The 19683-nt window shown below is 42.9% G+C and overlaps 1 pseudogene; it reads right to left on the bottom strand.

Annotated features, from left to right (window-relative positions):
* Positions 1–311: 311 nt before the first annotated feature.
* On the bottom strand, positions 312–19379 carry LOC120899805 (annotated as a pseudogene).
* Between the last annotated feature and the right edge of the window lie 304 nt (positions 19380–19683).

Below are 19683 nucleotides of genomic sequence, written 5' to 3'. Positions count from 1 at the left end.
AACTAATCCTAGAAGCTGGTTGCCACGTTTTATAATTTCTTCTGCATGTTGGTTAAAGGTCAGTTCCGTGTCAAAGATGATTCAAAGATCCCTATTAAGTTTAACGGTTTCAATACAAATTCCATCAATGTTGTAGCTGTACCAAGAAGGCTCGCGAGCTCTACTAAAGGATTGGACTCGGCATTTGTCGACACATAACTGCAGATGATTGCGTGTGCACCAACGATAAAAGTTTTATATATGCTGCTGAAGTTCTTCGCAATGAGAATCGTCTCGTATTGCCATAAATATTATTAAGTCGTCGGCGAACATCAGGTATTTATCTGTAGGTAGGACGCCATCTTGTGCCAGAACCGCTCCAGCTTGCTGCGGAAGATGTTCTGGGTGCGATAGTTCAAGATGCGTATAAAGTCCTCATCCGTAATGCCGGTCAGCCGGATCGAGCCGGAGTTGATGATCGCCTCAGATGAGTTGTGCTTCACCACGACCGACATGTTGGCGTACGATTCCTGCGCATGCTTGCGGTCGTAGATCTTGAAGCGCAGCTTGTAGCGTCCCTCGCGTGCACCGCGCCGCATCGTCACCATGCCGGACGTGTCATCCAGCTTAAAGCGTGGATTCTCGGCCTCATCCCAGTAGAACAGCTTGTCCGAGGTGTAACAATCGTCGAGATCGTTAACAAACACACGCCCGATCGGTGTGTCCGGCGCCTGGCCTTGGTAGTTGTACACGATCACCTCCTTAGAGCCAGGCTGCATGATGTTATCGTTCAGATCACCGATCGTGAACGTCAGCGTGTTGGTGCCGGTTTGCAGTGGCGTACCCGAGTCTTTGATAACGATATGAATTATTATTTTTATTTATTGTTTTATGGAATGGTGTACTGCTTGCGGTACTCGCGATCAAACGAGCCGAGCGATAAAATGATCGACATACCGTCACCCTTGTTACTCTGCTCCACCTTGAATGACGTGCGAATCACATCGTTTGCGTCGGGGTCCATGCGGAACTGGAACGGTGCCCCGTTGCCCTTCAGTCGGTCATCCCTATCGACGGCGGAGATTTCGATAATCTTCAACGGTGGTTAGTTTTCCAACAGAATGGGCCGATAATCTTCCGCGAATACCGGCGCATTGTCGTTGATGTCCTTCACCAGCACGGTCAAGATGGCGGAGGCCGTGCGAGGCGGTACACCGTCATCGGTGGCCAGGATCTCGAGCGAGTGTTTCGCCATTGCCTCCCGATCCAACTCGCGCTGGATTGTCACCGTACCTTCCTGGTCGATGGCAAACTGGCGCTTTCGGTCCGTAGCACGGTTAATGCTGTAGGTAATTTTGCTCTTACCGCCCTTGTCAATGTCTTCCGCCTTGAAGGTGCCCAAGTTTTTGCCCACGTCCGGTTTTCGTACACAGCCGCCTCGATGTGCGGTTTCTTGAAGCGAGGCGTATTATCGTTAATGTCCTTCAGCTTCACAATCACCCACGAATGGTCAACATGGTACTTGTCGCTCTCATCGATCCCATCGTTATCGATCACTTGTATCCGAAAGCGGAAGCCATTAATCTGCATCGGATCCTCGTAGTCTAGCAGCTGGACCACCTTCAAACTCCCTGTACCACGGTCAGTATGCTTCGGTGCTTCGGTCAGCACGCTACCGTCGGTTTCCTCCACCTCGACGAACCACTCGTCCTTGGTGAACCGAGGCGGCATATCATTCAGATCCTTTACCTTGATGGAATCTGTCCCCATACCCTTCAAACCTCCGCCATCTGTGGCCACTATCTGCAGCGAGTAGTCTGGCGTCTTCTCCCGATCGAGACAGCATACCGCCGTCGTGATGAGTCCCGTGTCCGGATTGATGTCGAAGATCGGCAAACCAGTGTCCTCCTCGATCGCGTTCTTCTCGATCGAGTAAATCACCTTCGCGTTAGTTCCTTCGTTGATGTCATCAAAGTCTTCGGCCTTTATTATCATCACGTGCAAGCCGATGGTGCCATTTTCGGTCACGTTGCCGTACGCAATCCCGTTCGGGAACTGGGACGCATTGTCGTTGACGTCTTTCAGGTTGATCTGCACCTCCGTAAACCCCACCAATCCTTCACCTACTTCGTCCTGCGCAAAGACGATAAACTTCCATGGCGCTCATCCGTGTGGTGGATCTCGGTTCAGAGGCTGAACGTTTGGAGAAAATGGTGTGAAAGGAAAACAATAGGCAAGAGAGGAAGAAAAAAGTTAATAGCTTCCATCAGCATGGATTTTGGGTTGCATCATTTAATTAGTGGTTTGGGAATGAAATTGTATTTGACTTCAAAAAAGCCTAAAACACTTTGGATGCAGTAGGTCCATTGCGTCTGTTTTGCTCGTTCAGGAAAATAGATTACTTGATTTAAGTAAACCACTGTTTTTGTATGAGGTGAAGGCTCGTATCAGGCATACTGAGCACTATGGAGTATTTTTGTAGTTCCACACCAATCATTTCAAGACCTGTCACATGGATGAGTTGAGAAGTTATTCAAAACTGGAAACACAGATTAGAATCCAATTTCGCCTTTGAAAAGATTCTCCATTGGGCCAGAGCTACATCGTACATTAATTCTTGCAGATGTTTAAATTTCTGTACCGTAAATTTAACCTGCATTTTGTCGGTGGTAGAAAATGACTGCAAATACTTCTTCAAACAATTCTTAAACAAAAGGATCATCATATCCCTTCGGCTTCGGATGGCGAACGGGTTGTGTCGTGAATGTGTGCAGAACTTTGACCTACCTTAAACACAAATATTTCCCCCGTGTCCTTGTTGATGTCAAAGTTGCTGTCGGAGGGATTTTCGATGTCAATACCGGGCCCGGTCAAGAAATAGATGATGTTTTTCGGCCGCTCCACGTCGGCATCCGAGGCAGTAACCTGTATGAGGCGAAGGGAAAGACATAAAAAGGAGGCAATAAGTGGAAGAGAAGAGTGAGAATAAAACCAAAAATAAGGGGAAACAATAGAGAAGAGCTTGTTTCGACGAACTACCGAGATCGATCGAAGAAGAAACATTGAATCAACGAAATGCAGGATAGCTGCAAGGCGTACGATAGCCTTTCTCATGTTTGCTTTGTGCGCTGTCAAGTTCAGTCAGCACTTTTGCTGACCTGAACGGGAAATATGAATGCTTCGTGACTGGATGATTGACATGACTATTTGATCGTTCGGATCGGTGGGATCAGACAAAAATATAAACGGACACCTGGCGTGTTCTGTTAGGTCGACTGGTCTTGGTACACAGCTTGGACAGCTAATTCAATTCCATCGTCTGTCCGTTGGAAAATTTGTGTTCCATTTATTACTGAAAATTGCACTGGTCGGTGATGTTGTATGCTAAGGAGTAATTCGTTTGGTAAGAGGTAATATCATTCAAAATGTATTTCCAGAAACAAACCAACCCAAAGTAACGGGATGTTAAAATCCAGCTCGAACCTGGAAGGTGTGTAGCAGCTTGAAACAGTTATGTCTTCATTAGTCCATGAATGTTGTTTCAGCAATTCTGATTGAGTTGTAGCGATTATAAAGTAGCTAACTGGATCGCTACGATCGTATAGCCTAGGGTCATACGCAGGGTATTCAATTCGATTCTAAGCGTTCACTTCCTTAATAAATGCAAGCAAAGAGTCTGTGGTGAATAATATCAACATAATGGAAGAATTCTGTTTCGGCCTCATAATTATTCTCCACGTGCTCGACACGAGGGATGCTTGATATAGCGGCACGTATGAAACGTACCCTTTATTAACAGATTTGATCTGGTTCGTCCGGGGCATCGGTCTGGCCTGAATTGAGGGTCATTACATATGCTTACCCCGTTTACTTCGAATGCACCGAGATACTGCGTTTGTAACGATAGAATGGTTGTACGTGGTGTATTTGCTTGTAAAACAATCCTTATGTTTACCGATGCATTTACACCATTCCATCGACGGGAGCACACAAGTATGCACGGAAGAAACCCGATCGGGTGGATGCATTGCGGTAAGCAGAGATCTGCCGAGCACTTAAAAGCAAAGTTCCATTACATCCGTTCCGCGGCGTATTGTGAATTTCATGATTGCGTGAGTGCATCGGCACGGCAAAATTCTTTCCAGAGAAGCAATTGCAAACAAATCTCCTCACTGATATACAGCACCGCTGTTTTAGGGCACCGTATGCACTGTTCACTTTCAAAAGCAAAGAATGTAGATGAAATTTCCCTTCCAACACGACAAGAAGCGTGCTAATCGATCTTTTTGCCATGCATGCCATTCTCACAAGACAAATAAAGTTCAATATGGTGCCGCGAATGAAAAAGTTCAGTTTTTGCAATTTGGTTGTGTTGCTACAACAAGGGGAACGAGAGAGCTGAGCATTACAGGAAGTGTGCATTGGCCTGTGGCTTTATAGAAAAAAAGACAGAAAAGCAATAGGTCACATTGAATGAGCTTTCAGGAAGGGTGAGTGCAAAATACGAACGCCAACCGGAAGAGTGTGTTATGGGTGTGTATTTATATTCATTAATTGTATTTATATTAAAATTTACTTCCAAGATTTCACGCTCATTCTAGTTGGTGTTAGTAGCGAACCGGCCTGGTAACGCTTCGAGTGACTTTTACGCTCGGCAAAGGAAGATGGAGCAAACTCGCAATCAGAAACCAGTTGACGATGCGACACTTTTCAGTGATAGCCTTTAATATGAAGGAAAACATTTCACAGCAGTTACGCAGCGAGCTGGATCACCGGATATCCAAAACGCCTAGGCCATTAAATAGCGCTCTGGTTTTGCTCAATCGTTTTGCCAACAACTCACTTTGCTGCTTGTCGGAGAGAGTCTTTTTGCTTTCCTTCGCGTAAGTAGTTGGGGCACTTTAAATGTGTGACAGCAGTGAACCATCACTCATCACCAGGCACGCGAAAATGTGTGAAGGATTGGGCTAACGGTAGAATAGCGTCAAAATCCTAGCTTAATCACAAACAAACCAAACAAACCAGACACACACAAGTGAAATCAGGGTGAAGGGAGTAAAACAACAAGCATCCACAATCTCTGAACAAAAAGCGCCAAGGACACTAGTGGGAGCCGATATGCCTGGGAACATGACAAAGTGTGACACAGCACCAGGCTATAGCATGCTGTAGTAGAAGGTACTTGACGATACTCGAAGGGGCTCGGAACAGGATGCTTCTTTCAGGGTTTAAGCAGGAACGTCAGGCAATAGTGTTTAGTAAAAGTAGCATGGTACTGACATGAAAATATCCCCACAATTAGCGATCGTTTAATACGTTAGATAGCGATAAGAAGAGAAAGCAGAGAAAAAAGAAAGGACTAAAAAGGCAGAGAGACAGAGTGAACGCAGTAAAGAAGGGGGGTAATTTGATTACCAGGTAGGAGGACTTTGATGAACATTATTTGAATATGTGTGTTTAAATATGAGGAAAAATGTTGCCACATTAAAAATAGTAATAGTAGAGTATAAAATAGAAGAGATGAGAATTTTACAAAGAAAATTGTTTAAATAGCAAATTTTATTTAAAAATAAACAATTATGTTGCTTGACAGTACCAAAACATGTGTTTAATCACCCCAAACATTTAAATCATCACGCGGTGTTTTTCTAAAAAAATCTAGAATATGAATATGAATAATTTCTACAGCGCTACATCCGAGCCTGGATAGCTGGATGCAAAACTCCATAACTGTTTTGCACACTTCTCCTAAGCGTTTGACATATTCCCCTATATGCTTGCAAACCTCCATAGCAACGTTGCATACATCCCCTAACCATTTGAAACATTCCACCGAGTAGATCAAGTAGTCCATTATATGATTCGAAACCCTGTATGTTTTCATCTGTGCAGGAAAGCGAAAAACACTGTATACAGCTCGGTACATGTGGTAAAGGAGGATAGGTTCTAGTTTGTTTTACATGTATCAGTAGAGGCAGCAATTATTCTTTGTTTATTTACTTTTTATTTTACTTATATTTATATTTACTTTTTTTCATTCACTGGGATACACGAAAGTGGCGCTTATTTTTGTATCCTTCCAAACACAAAACAAACTAAGTTTGTTTGCTTTAAGCTGGAAAGCTACCCCCATGTGCAATGTAAAATGCCAACTACTAAAAGCATATTTATTTCCATCAGTCTCCTCATCAGCACCGTTTCCACTTGCTTACCAGCAACGTTGTGACCGTTCAGCAAACTATCTCATAAATTAAATAAACGTTTTTCAAAGACATGCTGTTCCAACGAGCATGTGCGTCTTCGCATTAAGCTTGTGCAATGGAATATAGCTTCTTAAAATCCAGATAATCCGGCACAACCATGTGCCAATCGGAAGTGTTTTCGTTTTGGTTTAGCCCGTTCGGTGTGTGAGGCTGGTGCCATAGAACATGCCCCGTTTCACTATCAAGTACCGACCAAGAGGAGCAATGTAACGGTCAAAGCCATAATAGAACGTTCGAAAGTAATAAAATAGATAAGTGTCTTCCAACGCACGGAGGTCATTTATTTCACTTCACCCCAGGAAAGTGCTGCCAAAAGGCTGCTACTATCACACATGCACGGCCTTGATGCCGGGAGTGTCTTTTCAAAACCTTTACGAAACTAATGAAAAATACAATCTATCTTCCAAATGTCCGATGGCTCTTGGGGGGACAGGGATAGTTCAAACTACCTATCGATGAACACCGAGCTCTATCTCGCAGTGGGACACTATGCCACGTTCGCATCGTCGTTGCGCTTTGGGTAAGACAAGTGCCTTGTTTCTGCTAAGAGGACACCTTTTTCTTTGATCACAGCACATGTCGTGTGGAGAGATGCTTACGAGCGGGCTAGGGAAAAATTAAGACGAGATCTATCGGTATTTAGTGTAGCATCCTTTCGTTTAGAGTATTCGTGAGGTCTTCAGAGCAGCGGTTACTAAGAAATTATAAGAACTTTGGGTACGGGTTTTTACATTTTCTGTTTGAACTAGCAAAAACTATCCTGGTTGAACAAGTTCACTGACACGAAGATGGTAATTGGAGTGTTTGGCAGGATATAACATCGGTACCTATCTGCTACCTAAGAAGTCCTCCAACATGCTCGATAACTCGACGTTTGGTTTGCTGAAATTGAATAGGATACACTGGTGGACATAAAAATAGGAACTTTTTTCTGTGACCAAAAGACATAGTTCTTGTCAGAAATATTTGGTAGCCCTGAAAAGGACTGTTGTTGGGAGGAGGTGTTGCGGTGTTCCACAGAGCGAAAACACATTCTAACGGTCAATGTGGTGACCGTTATTCGCTATCACTTCCTGACAGCGTTTGGCCATATCGCCGATGAGGTTACGGCATTCGCTTCTGGGTATGCGTTTCCACATAACCTTGCAGCGTGTCCATAGATCATCGTGCAGGCTGTTTCTTTAGCTGGCTGGCTGAACGTGCAGGCTGGTTCTTTAGCTGATGCTTGAGAGTTGACCACAGATTTTCAATCGGGTTGAGGTCAGGACTCAACGCAGGCCACGGTAGAACTTGCACATCCTGGTTTGCCAAATAACAACTGTTCGCGATGTGTGCTTAGAGTCTTTATCATGCTGAAAGATGTAATGCTCTTCGTCTCCGAATTGTTGTCGGGCGTATGGCAACATCTTACGACTAAGTATTTTTCTATACCCTTCCGAGTTCAGTGTCCCGTTGATACGGAACAAAGGACCCGGGCCGTGCCAGGAGAAGCAACCCCACACCATTACGTGGCCGCCTCCGTGACTTCGGGTTTTTATCGTATTTTTCGGATGATACGCCTGATTAGGAAAGCGCCAGACGTATTTAATGCCGTCCGAACCATCCAGATTGATTCTGGACTCATCCGAAAAAATGATTTTGCTCCACCAAAAGATGGATGCAGCTAAATGTTCTTCGGCAAACCGAATGCGCGCTTCTACGTGGTGCGGCTGCAGCTTACGAACCTTCCTCGGTCTCCGGGCACAGAACCCAGCGGCGTGTAAACGGCGAGACACCGTTTTCGCCGAAACTTGCAAACCAAGCTCCTGCTTGATACGAGCGCAAGTTTTGAAAGGATCCGCCCTGATCATCTCAACAATCTGCGCATCAACGTCGGCCGTTGTTTTTCGCGGACGACCTGTCGATTTACCCGTAGCCTCGCTACGAATGGCGTTGTCCACAAACGTCCGCAAACGGCTGAACGCCTTGCAGATTGTCTTGATCGGCACGTTCTCACGATACAGCCCCTGAATGTGTTTTCGCTCCTCTGGTGTGCAGTGCTTTCCGCGACCCATGATGATTTTGTGGAATTTTTAAACAGCAACCTTTCACCTTGACCACTGATGGAAGAATGAAGCACAACACGGTTTGGCTCTCCTTTTATACTGTCGCAAAACGCTGCCGGCACTCAAAACTCAGATAAGTAGCGCACCAAAAATTAGAGTATAAAAGGCAAAAGTCGGCTATTGCAAATTCAGTACGCCTCGAACTGTTGGCGATGACACACCTAGTGAACGCAAAAAAAACACACAATTTTTTTCCTATTTTTATGTCCACCTGTGTACTTTCCCCTATTCTTTTTTGTGTGATAGAATAACCGATAAAGATGTACCTTGGGAAAAACCTTGGTTTGAGAAACTCTTTCATTCATTCCCCCTCAAGTCATCCTGGGTCAAATTTCAACCAAGATTAGATGAAACTGCCTTTTGCTGCTGTTCCAAGTCATCAGCAGAGTAGTCGTGTTACGCCTCTCTGTAGTTTTGTGGCACAATTACATAAGTCATTTCTCGTTAGTATGGGACAATCAACCCAAGTGGAGAACATCCGAAAATGGACATTAATAGAGCTTAAATGCGTTACGCTTCACTTTATGGTACAGCCGTATTCCCGGTTCCTTAGGATTTTTGTATTAGGTTCTTTAGGACCACCTCAAAAGAAGCTGCTAACTTTATGATCGATTCGACTTGTTTGCAGTTCAAGTGTTGCGATCCACAAATGGGAATGCCAAATTAAGTTGGGTTGTGTGGCATGGGGGGCCTAGTGGATACAGCTTTTAGCTTTGTTGCAAAATTTTACGGCCACGTAACTGTACGTTCATGATTTTCCCAGTAATGTTGTCAGCGGATGCTGTGCTCTCTCCCATTTTATTGAACAAATTCTTTCCTTGGATCCGTTTGTTTCAATCCTTCCCGGGGTAGTACGTTATCTGTTTTGGCATTTCAAAAACTGTTATTGCCACCGTTCCATAGGCGGTTTGATAAGTGAACATGGGCTCGATCCAAGTCTTTGGTGTATAAAACGACACGTTTGTAAAGTCGAAAATGAAAACGTATGCTTTTCTCATGGATCGAGCAGAACCAACCAACCGAGCAGATGAAAGTGTGTAAGTTTGTGGGACGGGAGTAAATTTGTCGTAAAAAAATGGAATTGTTTTTACGTTTTCATGCCATCCACGCCGTTCCCACGTGCGCGAATATTCAACCACCTCCTAGCAGTGGGGTTTGTCAGGAACACTTTGCCTTTTTCAGAAATACAGAAGAAAACCGATTTTTGGGTGAAGTAGTGAAACCAATAGCAGTATGCCACCACGACCAGCACATGACCTAAGGCAAAGCGAACAGGATGGCTCTTTTCCGATGACAGTACCGCCTCGGTGCATTTGCAAAACAGTGTACGACAAAGTTTGGAATCTAACTTTAACAATCCAAAAGTCGTATAAGAGACTGCATGTATGTTTTACCTTACCGTGCCCAACCGTGGACTGCATGCTACGTTTCGTAAGATAGTACGACCAACTTTACGACACCATTCGTTGCTACAGTAGGATCCCGATGTTCCAGTTGGGTTGGGTAACAGTGATTTAGCATTAGTGAAGCTAAATAGTCTTCGTCAGTTGACTTTAGCAAACATTTTGCATTACGTGCTGGTGTATAGTAGGTGGAGGAATTAATGGGAAAGGAGTTATGGAGGTGAAAATGGAGATAGGCGAACTGTTCGCATTGTTTCAGGTGTTTGATTGCACGGAGAGGATACTCTATTCTGTCGATTAATGATCGGTGGAATCGAAAATCTCGTGTATCGAACAGATAGCGAGGAGCTAGTTTGTTCAAAGTGAAACTATTAATTACGATGAGCTATTAAGCACACGAAAATGGAGCTTGCTCTAGTCGGATGATTAGGAAAATGGAGTCTCAGCAACTCAAAGTGTAGATCGATAGTGCAGGCGCGAGATATTAGGTTAAGGATAAAATGTAAATGCAGTTGTGCGATTAAGTTGTCACAGGAGAAGGAAAAACCTGTAATTTTAGTTTTTTAATTCGATAACTTTATAAACTACGCTGTTTGGAGTTTTGAGATCGTTTATTGTAACGAAATCGAAAAAGCACCGTCAAATCATAATCATATGATCATAAAAGAGTGTATTAAAAAAGGATGTCTCCTATTGACTGATGCCAATGGTTTATTATCTCTCGAAGTCTGTTATCGTTTCAAGGCCAGAACGTCCGAATTGTGTATGCTTAAATTTTTTTTGTGTAGCTGATTAAATGGCACCATCGTGAATTGTAAGCTTTTATGTGTTGAACTCTCATGTTCGACTCAACGTATTACAAAACTTTTTGCATGTATATTACAGTTAGATATTTATTCAATTTGAAAGATATTTTAGAACTGTGAAACCATTCGTTATTTTGCTATTTCAAATTAACAACTTTATCAGGCTTTCTATTTGTAAGACTGTGATATATAGTTAGAATATATAATAAGCCGGTCTCGTGGTATAGTCGTAAACTAGTACGACTTAAATACATACACATCATGGGTTCAAGCCCCAAATGCACCGTGCCACCATACGTAGGACTGACTATTCTGCTCTGAGGGGAAATCAACTAGTCACTGAAAGTAAAGCCTACTCATGACAAACACTAACAAATGATGAATCCTTCCGTTAAACATTGCGAGGGTTGCGAGTAGTATCATCTGCTGGAGATCTTAAGGTATTTTAAAAAATATTTTGATTCATATTTATTTGTTTTTCTTTATTTTTTATTTAATATTTTTTTCTGGTGTAATTCGTTGAAAAGATCACTATTTTTAATTTTTTGGATTTTTACAAAATAAAATGTCAGTTTTTAGATGTTTAGTATGCTAAAAATTGTTATACCTGATCTTGAGGTGCTATAATTATAACTGCTAAAACTAGGGGCGAAAAAACTGCCAAGACTCGCAAGCTCTTGAATGCGAGGGCTCTGGGGCTGTGAACTTGTATGGCGTGCGAACCCTCGCGCGCCCTCGCAAATCGCTGTCAATTGCATGGCGGGCGGTTGCATTCCACTAACGAGGTCTTGCATCTCCAAACCAGTCTGCCGGCGGCTTTCTGCTATTTTGCGATTGCGGTGCACTTGCACCGGGAAAGGTATGTAACTGTGTTACTAGAATGTGTGCATTTTTGTATCTGTTGTTAGATGGGAATATCGCACATTTACCGTACGGCGCATTATTTAATTCCGACGGAACATGTTGTTTTTTTGGCGTTTGCTGCTGTTTCTGTATCGAATCATTTTCTAACAGAACGCGTTGCCGCTTGCTTTCTTTCAACTTCGATGTTGCCTCACTTGCTAGCCTTATATGATATTGTGTTCAAATGCAAGCGTTATAATATTTTATACTTATTTCTTTGTATGCGTTGTTTTCTGAAACTTCTTCCTGACCTAACCAGCAAAACATGTGGACTGTTTGTTCAATTGTGTTACTTGGTGGGTATCGCATGGTGAGTCAAGTGTAATGCGCCATGCACATTTGCGAGACATAAATTGTATAAGTACATGAGACAGGCAGCAGAAGACATACACGTTAATAATTGTTTTAACAACACTGACTTCCTCGAGCTACCCTCAATCATAAAAGGTGAGAGAGATATGTTTATAAAAAGAATAATATTGAAACATTTGCCGTCATGCAGAAAAAAATTGAGGATAACGACAGCGAGCATGCAATTGATGGTTTTGTATGTATTTTTTCTCAGATAATTTAGCATGTTGTTTGGTGCAGCTGGTTGCATTACCAGATGACAGGGACAAGAGTATCCCATAACGGAACGTATTACCATGCACAAATGTCATTCCCGTGAACATATGTCCGAGCTTAACGTAGCGTGAAATGCTGATAATATATAACTCAAGGGAATCAGAATAACATACATTAAACAATGGTGCAGCAGCCTACGATGAAAACATTAAATCTTAAATTAAATTACTGTACCATCAAATGCTGATAATTTATTACGATCCATCACTACAATCAAATCATCAGCAGGTCTTCCAGTCCCGATATTATGGCTTCGTATTAATTGCCCTAATGGTAGGTTTACCTTCGGTGCTTCATTAGCAAACCATCAGAAGCGGCTCGTTAACAGTCATTGGTGTCAGTGTTGGAGCTGGTCAGTGGTCATTAAAAACCAACAGAGTCCAGCATGGTTCACCTTCACTGGAGTGACAATAACGATTATCGTCTTCGAACAGGTAGGAGTTGTCTTAACTATCTGCTCACATTGCAGTTTAGATGCGATGGCTGGATAATAGGATAGTCCCATTTTCCGGAAAGTTTCTCCCTGCTCATGGGAGTTTCATGAGACATTCATTGGTCGTGGGCAATGGGTCACCACGTTTGTCCGTTTTCCGCTGATACCGCACTGAAGCAAAACCCCAGAGACACTCCTCAGGGAGGAGACAACGAATTGCGAATCTTATCAAATTGCGCTTTTGCTTGGACCGAAACCGCTGGCACACGAATTACATTTTGGGTCAGGTTTGTGGTGGTGGTTGGTGGTTCCAATTTTACTGAAATGGTCAGTAAAACCTCGTTCCCCTTAGCAAGCGACATGGGGTTCGGTTTCGTTTCGAACTTCCGGCCCTGGTTGCTGAGCAAATAAAACGAACCAAAACGGAACGATGCGGTGGTTTCGGCGCTCTCCGACGAGTCGTCGTACTGTCTCTTTGATTAGCCATATCGGGAAATGAAAGAGCCGAAAATTGTGTCACCGGTTTGTTTTGCAATGGTGCTAGACATGCAGAAAATGCGCACTTCAAAAGAAACGAGCTAGACGTTGATTCGAATGGGTATGTTTCCGGAAGTTTTCTTCGGTAGACGACAGCGTATCACAGGGAGGTTAAGCCTGAGGCAGGGGGAGTGTCTTTGCAGGCAACGGTGGATAATTACTTAGTTGCCGTCTCAGTTTTCAAAGACCAGAAAACGATGTTAAGATTTTCAGTCCTCACGACCTTCAAACGCTTCGTTATCGATTCTTGCCCTTCGGTACAGATTAATATGAACGCCTCAATGGCATGTGAAAGCGAACGTGACAGCTTCTGACGCTTTGCGGTGAAAGATAAAACATCAACCGAAATGGCCGTACTTTAGTGACCATTGGCCACAGCGCGCTGGATGGAAGAAATTTTTCGAACCGTATCGGGTTGGGGAGAGACGTATTCTCTAGCTGGCTGGACATCCCCGCCAGCTAGGCCCGCACGAAAAGAGTACGTAACACTTTCCCTACCAAAGTATTACGCTGTTATCTTAAGGAGGTGAACTATAGACAGAACACTGTCCCTAAGCCAATAACCGACAAACAGTAGTTGAACTGGGCGGTCCTAGTAGTATTTCGGTTGCGCTTGTTTGTTCATATCCGAGAACCAGGCTCGGTGTTCATGATGGCAAGCTTTTGAACATTCTTTCTGTGCAGTTAGATTAATTGGTCAACTCTGTCCACGTGGTTGGTGAAAAAGGCCGATAGTGGTGATGGCACAGAGAGCAAAACTAAGGTGAAATTTATAATATTTACTATTTACCGGGCCAAACGCCACAAAACTCCTCCTAGACACAATAGTCTGCAAAATTTCAGAGTTCCGAACCTTTTCACCAAAAATGAAATAGTTTTACTTAAACCGCTTGAACCGATTCGAACAATTTATGTTGGATTTTAAAAATTAATGCTCCAACTTCATAAAACCACCGCAAGCATAGATGTGGTTGATTGGGATCATGAATAAAACGAGGTGCCCAACCTACCGTTCAAAGTCTAATGCTAATCAAGCCACAGAGCCAGCTTTACACAATTTTCTATAATTGCTTTGGTTTAGTTCATAGTCGACCCTCCGGGCTCTGCACCGGGCGCCGGCTACTGAAATTGGGGAACGATCGAGCATTGTTTATGACATGGATTACATGAAGCAAAGTGGCTACATAAAACTAATTCAAACCCGTTAATCCCAGTCTAGCACTCGCACTTCGGAACGACCCGGGCCAAACGAGATAAAATGGAAGAAGGAGAAAAATTCCAATTTCCAAAGCATTTGATAACACCAGAACTAAAACGGCTTTATTTACTGTTTTCGTGGTTTTAGTGGAATGGACAGGAATGTTTACACCCATTCTTTCTCTTTTCAAAGTGAGTGTGTATGAGAGATCCTGCCCTCAACTAGATAGAGAGACTTATTCTGTCCTATGAATTATTGTCTTCTGCTGCCTGAAACGTAGATTTCTTCACACTATTCTGGCGGCCCGGTCACCCAAACTGCACGTACGTTTTGCCAGCCTTGCAGCTTTGCGGGGTGAGGTTCAGTGGGAAATAATAGCAACAACAAAATAAACCGCCACTTATTTTTCGGCAGCTTATGGAACGATTTGATGATTGGGATGCTAGATGCCTCGCTTTCGGTGCAAAAATTCACCGAAAAAAAAGGTTTATGTTAAAATAGTTTCTCATATTTATTGCTTCGAATCATTCAAGTGCTGCCGTTTGTAATTACTTTATTGTGTTCACTATGTAAAAAGTCGCATGGGATATCAAGTAAATTGAAGCTCCAAATGAATAGAATCGCTTTTTTAGCCACAGCAGCAATTGTGAAACGACCAACATCAAAGACTGGAGGGAATGAATTGAGTGCATCAATTGGACCGACCTGGTCATTCGGGTTTTGATTGTCGGAAATCGTATTAGTTTCAGTGCTACTGGTTAATTAACACAAACACACTCCCCTCTACGTGCCGTCCCTTTGGCAATTGTAATGATTGAAGCGCCTATGATGATGATGACTATTGCATAAACGCGCAAATATTGATGAGGAAGAATATATTGACTCGGTGCTTGACTCGGGCATTGTACAGATATCGATAAATAATGCGGGGTTGCAATTGGAAGGGCAAAACCAGCGGAATTGCATTGGTTTTTAATGGGAAATGAATGTAATTTGCAATGAATGCTTAGAGCATTGCTGGCAATTCTATTTGCGCTCACATGTCCAAATCGATTCGTGGATTGAGTGGAATTTACATTTTTAGTCGTTAACATGACTCACGAGCTCTCTGACCCAATATGCACCAAAACTCTTTATTGTGCTCCTGTTCGGTCAGTGCTGGAGTATGGCAGCGTTGTGTGGTGGCCCTCCTCTGCTCGGGGGGTTGCGCGTTTAGAGTATATCCTGCGTAAGGCTACCCTTTTCGCGCTCTGTTCGTGGAGGAGCAACAATGACTATACGACAAGGTGTTTGTCGACCGCAACTCGACGATCGGATACGAAATACTGGGCTGGCTTTCATCGTTGGGCTTCTCAACGGTAGCATCGATTGTCCGGCTTTGCTCTCGTCGATACAGCTATACGTGCCTGCAAGAACCCTCCGCCTTCGGACGTTGCTGGCCATCTCGGAGACAAGGACCACCTTCGCCTTCCGATACCCGTTCATGCGCATATGTCTTGCTCTGAATGCGGAATCTTATGCGTATCAGCCTGGCATGACGATAGCAAATGTGTTGAGTCGCATTAATTTTATTCGCGCATCTCGTCTAAATGTTTAGTGTCCTTGTTATTGGTGTGTAAAAGCGTGTAAAAAAATATATGTTATATTCGTATTGTACTCCTACATATATCGAGAGGGCTTATGAGGTCCGTTGATCATTTAATAAATATACAAAAATACATTCGCGTCGAATGGCGCTAATGTGCATAAAGATGTTTCTGCAAACGTATTCATTGCAACAGTATTTGGGAGATTTAATTATCATCAAATTAACAATTGGTTGTTTAATCAGGATGTTTACAAATGGGTTCATCAATTGTATGCAGCTTTACCTTAGGTTTGTCAACATTTTCAACATGTGCAGCTTTTTGTAGCCTTCCGACTATGTTTTAATTGCAAAGCAAGTATCACACGCGTTATCAGAAATTCCAAATTATGATGGTTATTTATTATGTTTGCATTGCCAGCGGAGATTTTTTTCTTTTCCATACATTTTCTTATAAATTTGACACTTAGAATAGCTGTAGGTCTTTTTTGTTACTAGAAAACAAAAAAAAACTTGTTCTTCAAGGTGGCGGACATGACTAAAATATTCATTAACTCGTTTGCCACATTCATTTTTCATTAACATTGCGGTGGTCCGGTTACCAGCGATGAAAGATAAAACACATTTATTAATTTAAAACTTTTATTATCATACTATGCACAGGGGTCACAGCGCTTTTAATCCCCAAAGACAACTTCAAGGGAATAGAGTTGTAGAGCGCAAGTTCAAGCAGAACTCCAATTTAAGCCAGCAGTGTTAGAGAGTATTTAAAGATTCAAGCACGTCCGACAAAGATGAGATCAACTCCACAAGAAAGCGTGCGAGAAACTTTTTTTCTGATGTGTGTGCCATCGCCCGCTCGGAATTATAAAGTGCTACCATCATGTGTCGGATGGAATTATTTCGCAATCGCATTGTTCAGCTGCTTACCATGATTATTCGTGCGCGAGAGTATGTGAAAAAGATCAACACTCCAATTCGTTTCGGTGCAAAGCATACGGGAAGGGAATTAAAATGTGTCTGTGTTTTTTTGTTGTGATGTTGTTTGAGTTTTATTTCCTTTGGTGTTGGTAGGGGCCCTTTGCTCCTGTTGCGTCATGTGGGGATAGCTTTGCTGGAAAGCCTTTTTGCAGCGATTCGCAGAACTTCACCAGAGCAGCTTTATGATTCCCCAGTGATTTGGGAATTTTTGGTTGACTTGGCCGGCTGGTGGCTCTTTTTTTTCTTTTTTTTGTTTACTTCATTTCTTCTCTTTTTGAATATTTTCAGTCTTTCCTGTCGCTCCTAGTACATTGTACTCGACGCCACGCATAACATGCTTGTGCCACTGACCGAAATCCATTTTCCACGGCAACATAATCACTCCTAGGACTCAGCTCTCTCGGGCTCGAAACATTATTTTTAATGTTTATTGTTCTTATAAATATTTTACATGTATTGTTATTTTTCACGATCTCTCTGCTTCCGTTCGGCTCGGCTCAAGCGTTTCCGGGAGTGTGTAGGCTTTTTTATACGTGCTGACCGTGATATTTCAAGGGACCGATTTCTTAGCGCCTCCTATCGGTTACATATTTCTGCTTGCAGTAGGTGCTTATACCGACCATCACAACAACAAAAAATAGCAAAGAGATGGAGAAAAAGAGTGATAACTAAGGGGACATTTAAAGTGTGGCACTGTATTGGGGCGTGAGTTGCTATCGATTGGAATATTATAAGTATTGGTAATGGGTTCAAAAATCGTACTAAATTTGTAATTAGAAGCTCTCCCTTTGAACCTAGTCAACTGACGACCCCGGTAGTGAATAACTCCCCGTGTCGTATTTTCCCTTTGCTTAAAATTTCCTGCTAACTATATAAATTAAAGGCTGTCCGATAGGTTATACCGATATGCCATCCGACGGGGCAAGATTATTCGAGCAGTTAAGTTATAGCAAATCGGCTTCACCAATATCTAATTCTAACGACTTTCCAAAATTACAATACACAAACGCACAATAAAACACTTTGTTTGAATTGGTTAGGTTTGAGTTGTATTTTGTTTCCCCATTATGATTACTGGTACACTCAATTCAGGCAAAATTGGATTAATTTTGTGAGAAAATTCTCCAAAACATTGCTACATTCCGGACGATATGGATAGACGATGGTGCTTCTTGGTGCAATGGGTATGATGTTTGATTAGCTTCTCATTTACCTTTTCAACTATTGACACTCATGCAAACTCAAATTACAAACTCGTTCGATCTAATTGCAAGATAGTTTACGACCCGTTTGCATACACACGCAGCTGTCCCTTAGCAAACACAAAAAGTGTACGTGTGACCATTAGCCAAACCTTTGGCATCAGCACCAACACTGGATTAATTCAAGACGGGTGGTGAAACCTGGAGATACGTATGTTTCTACGTGCTAATATTTTGCAAGCTCGGTTTAATCAGATCCTGTGACTCTCGTTAAAAATTTCCAAGAAGGACAAGCAAATGTTCCGATGGGATCCTGTTGGACACATGCAAACGCGCACTTTCTGAATGTGAACCGGATGTGTGAAGGGAAATGTACGCAACAAAGGCTTGGTGAAAAATTGACCCATTTATATCGCTTTGGTGAACGTGTGGTTACAGATTTGTTGAGAAGAAAGACACTCTCCAATATTGTCCATGTTTGGACAAATGTGCTGGACCATTTTGAACGCCTTAGTGACCTGGTGAAACAGTAGGAGAAGCCCATCTTTACACTCAAATCAGGTGTTTGTGTTAGGCGACCCTGTTACGAGATACTGGATGATATTGGGAAAGATAAGTACGAAACCAAATTCCTCATCGCGTCCCAACGTATCAACGATACCAGCATTTGGTTAGCCCGAGGGAATGTTTTCTCGTTTCTCTAGTGTCTCAAGCATAAATCGCCTCCAGCCAAACTGTCTCGAACGCAAGGGTCAGATGGTTCCATCGCTCGCACACACTTACCCGCAGTCCACGCTTCGATAGCCCTCGGTCGTCTTGCTCGGTGATTTGTGTGCGATATAACGATTTCTCAAACGCCGGTGGATTGTCGTTTACACCGCGAACGTTAATCAGAACGGTAGTGTATTTCTCCTTTAAATTTTTCGATGCTGTCTATCGTAGCTCATACTAGTAAGGGAAACACAAATAGAAGGAAAAGCAACATGGAGACGCTTTATTGATCGTGCTACGAGGAATGTCGAAGAAAAGGGTCAGATTATATATGAGAGCATGCATAATCTGAAATATTCGCACCACATGCGGCACAGTGGATTTCTCTTTGGGCTTACCTTTTTGATCTTCTCATAATCCAACGCCTTGGCTACGTACAGGCCGCCTGTTGTGTTGTGTACGGCAAATACATTGCCTACGTTACCGCTCGAGATCTTGTATCGTACACCGGACGCTGTAATGAAAAGGGCAAGAGAAGGAATGGGATGATTATTAGTCCGGATGTGTCTCTTTAAATGAGCTTTAATGTTTCCCAGACACGCACGAGGGGAAGCTGCACGAGTCATGTAGATGCGCTGAAGTGTTTCAAATTGTGTATGATAATTAGCTCATCCCATCTCAATCATATAGCACAGGGTGAGTGCCGGCATTCTTCAATCGTTCCACCGATACTGCGGGTGATGTGTGCCCTCCCAAGGAGCCTTTATAAAGCTTAACAAAAGAGTGTAGCACGTGTTGAAATGATTCACCGGTGTGCAAATTAAACCTCTGCTTATTCGTGTACGTGTAGAATCTGCGCCGGCTGTTTAATTGCATTCGTGGGCTGAATCCTCTCCTATAGAGTCCATCTTGTCGTTTGAAAAGATATAATGTTAATTTCAGTGTTAGTT

Source organism: Anopheles arabiensis, chromosome 3 (assembly GCF_016920715.1).
Source record: "Anopheles arabiensis isolate DONGOLA chromosome 3, AaraD3, whole genome shotgun sequence".
Lineage (NCBI taxonomy): Eukaryota > Metazoa > Arthropoda > Insecta > Diptera > Culicidae > Anopheles > Anopheles arabiensis.
This window is presented reverse-complemented; position numbering and strand designations above follow the sequence as displayed.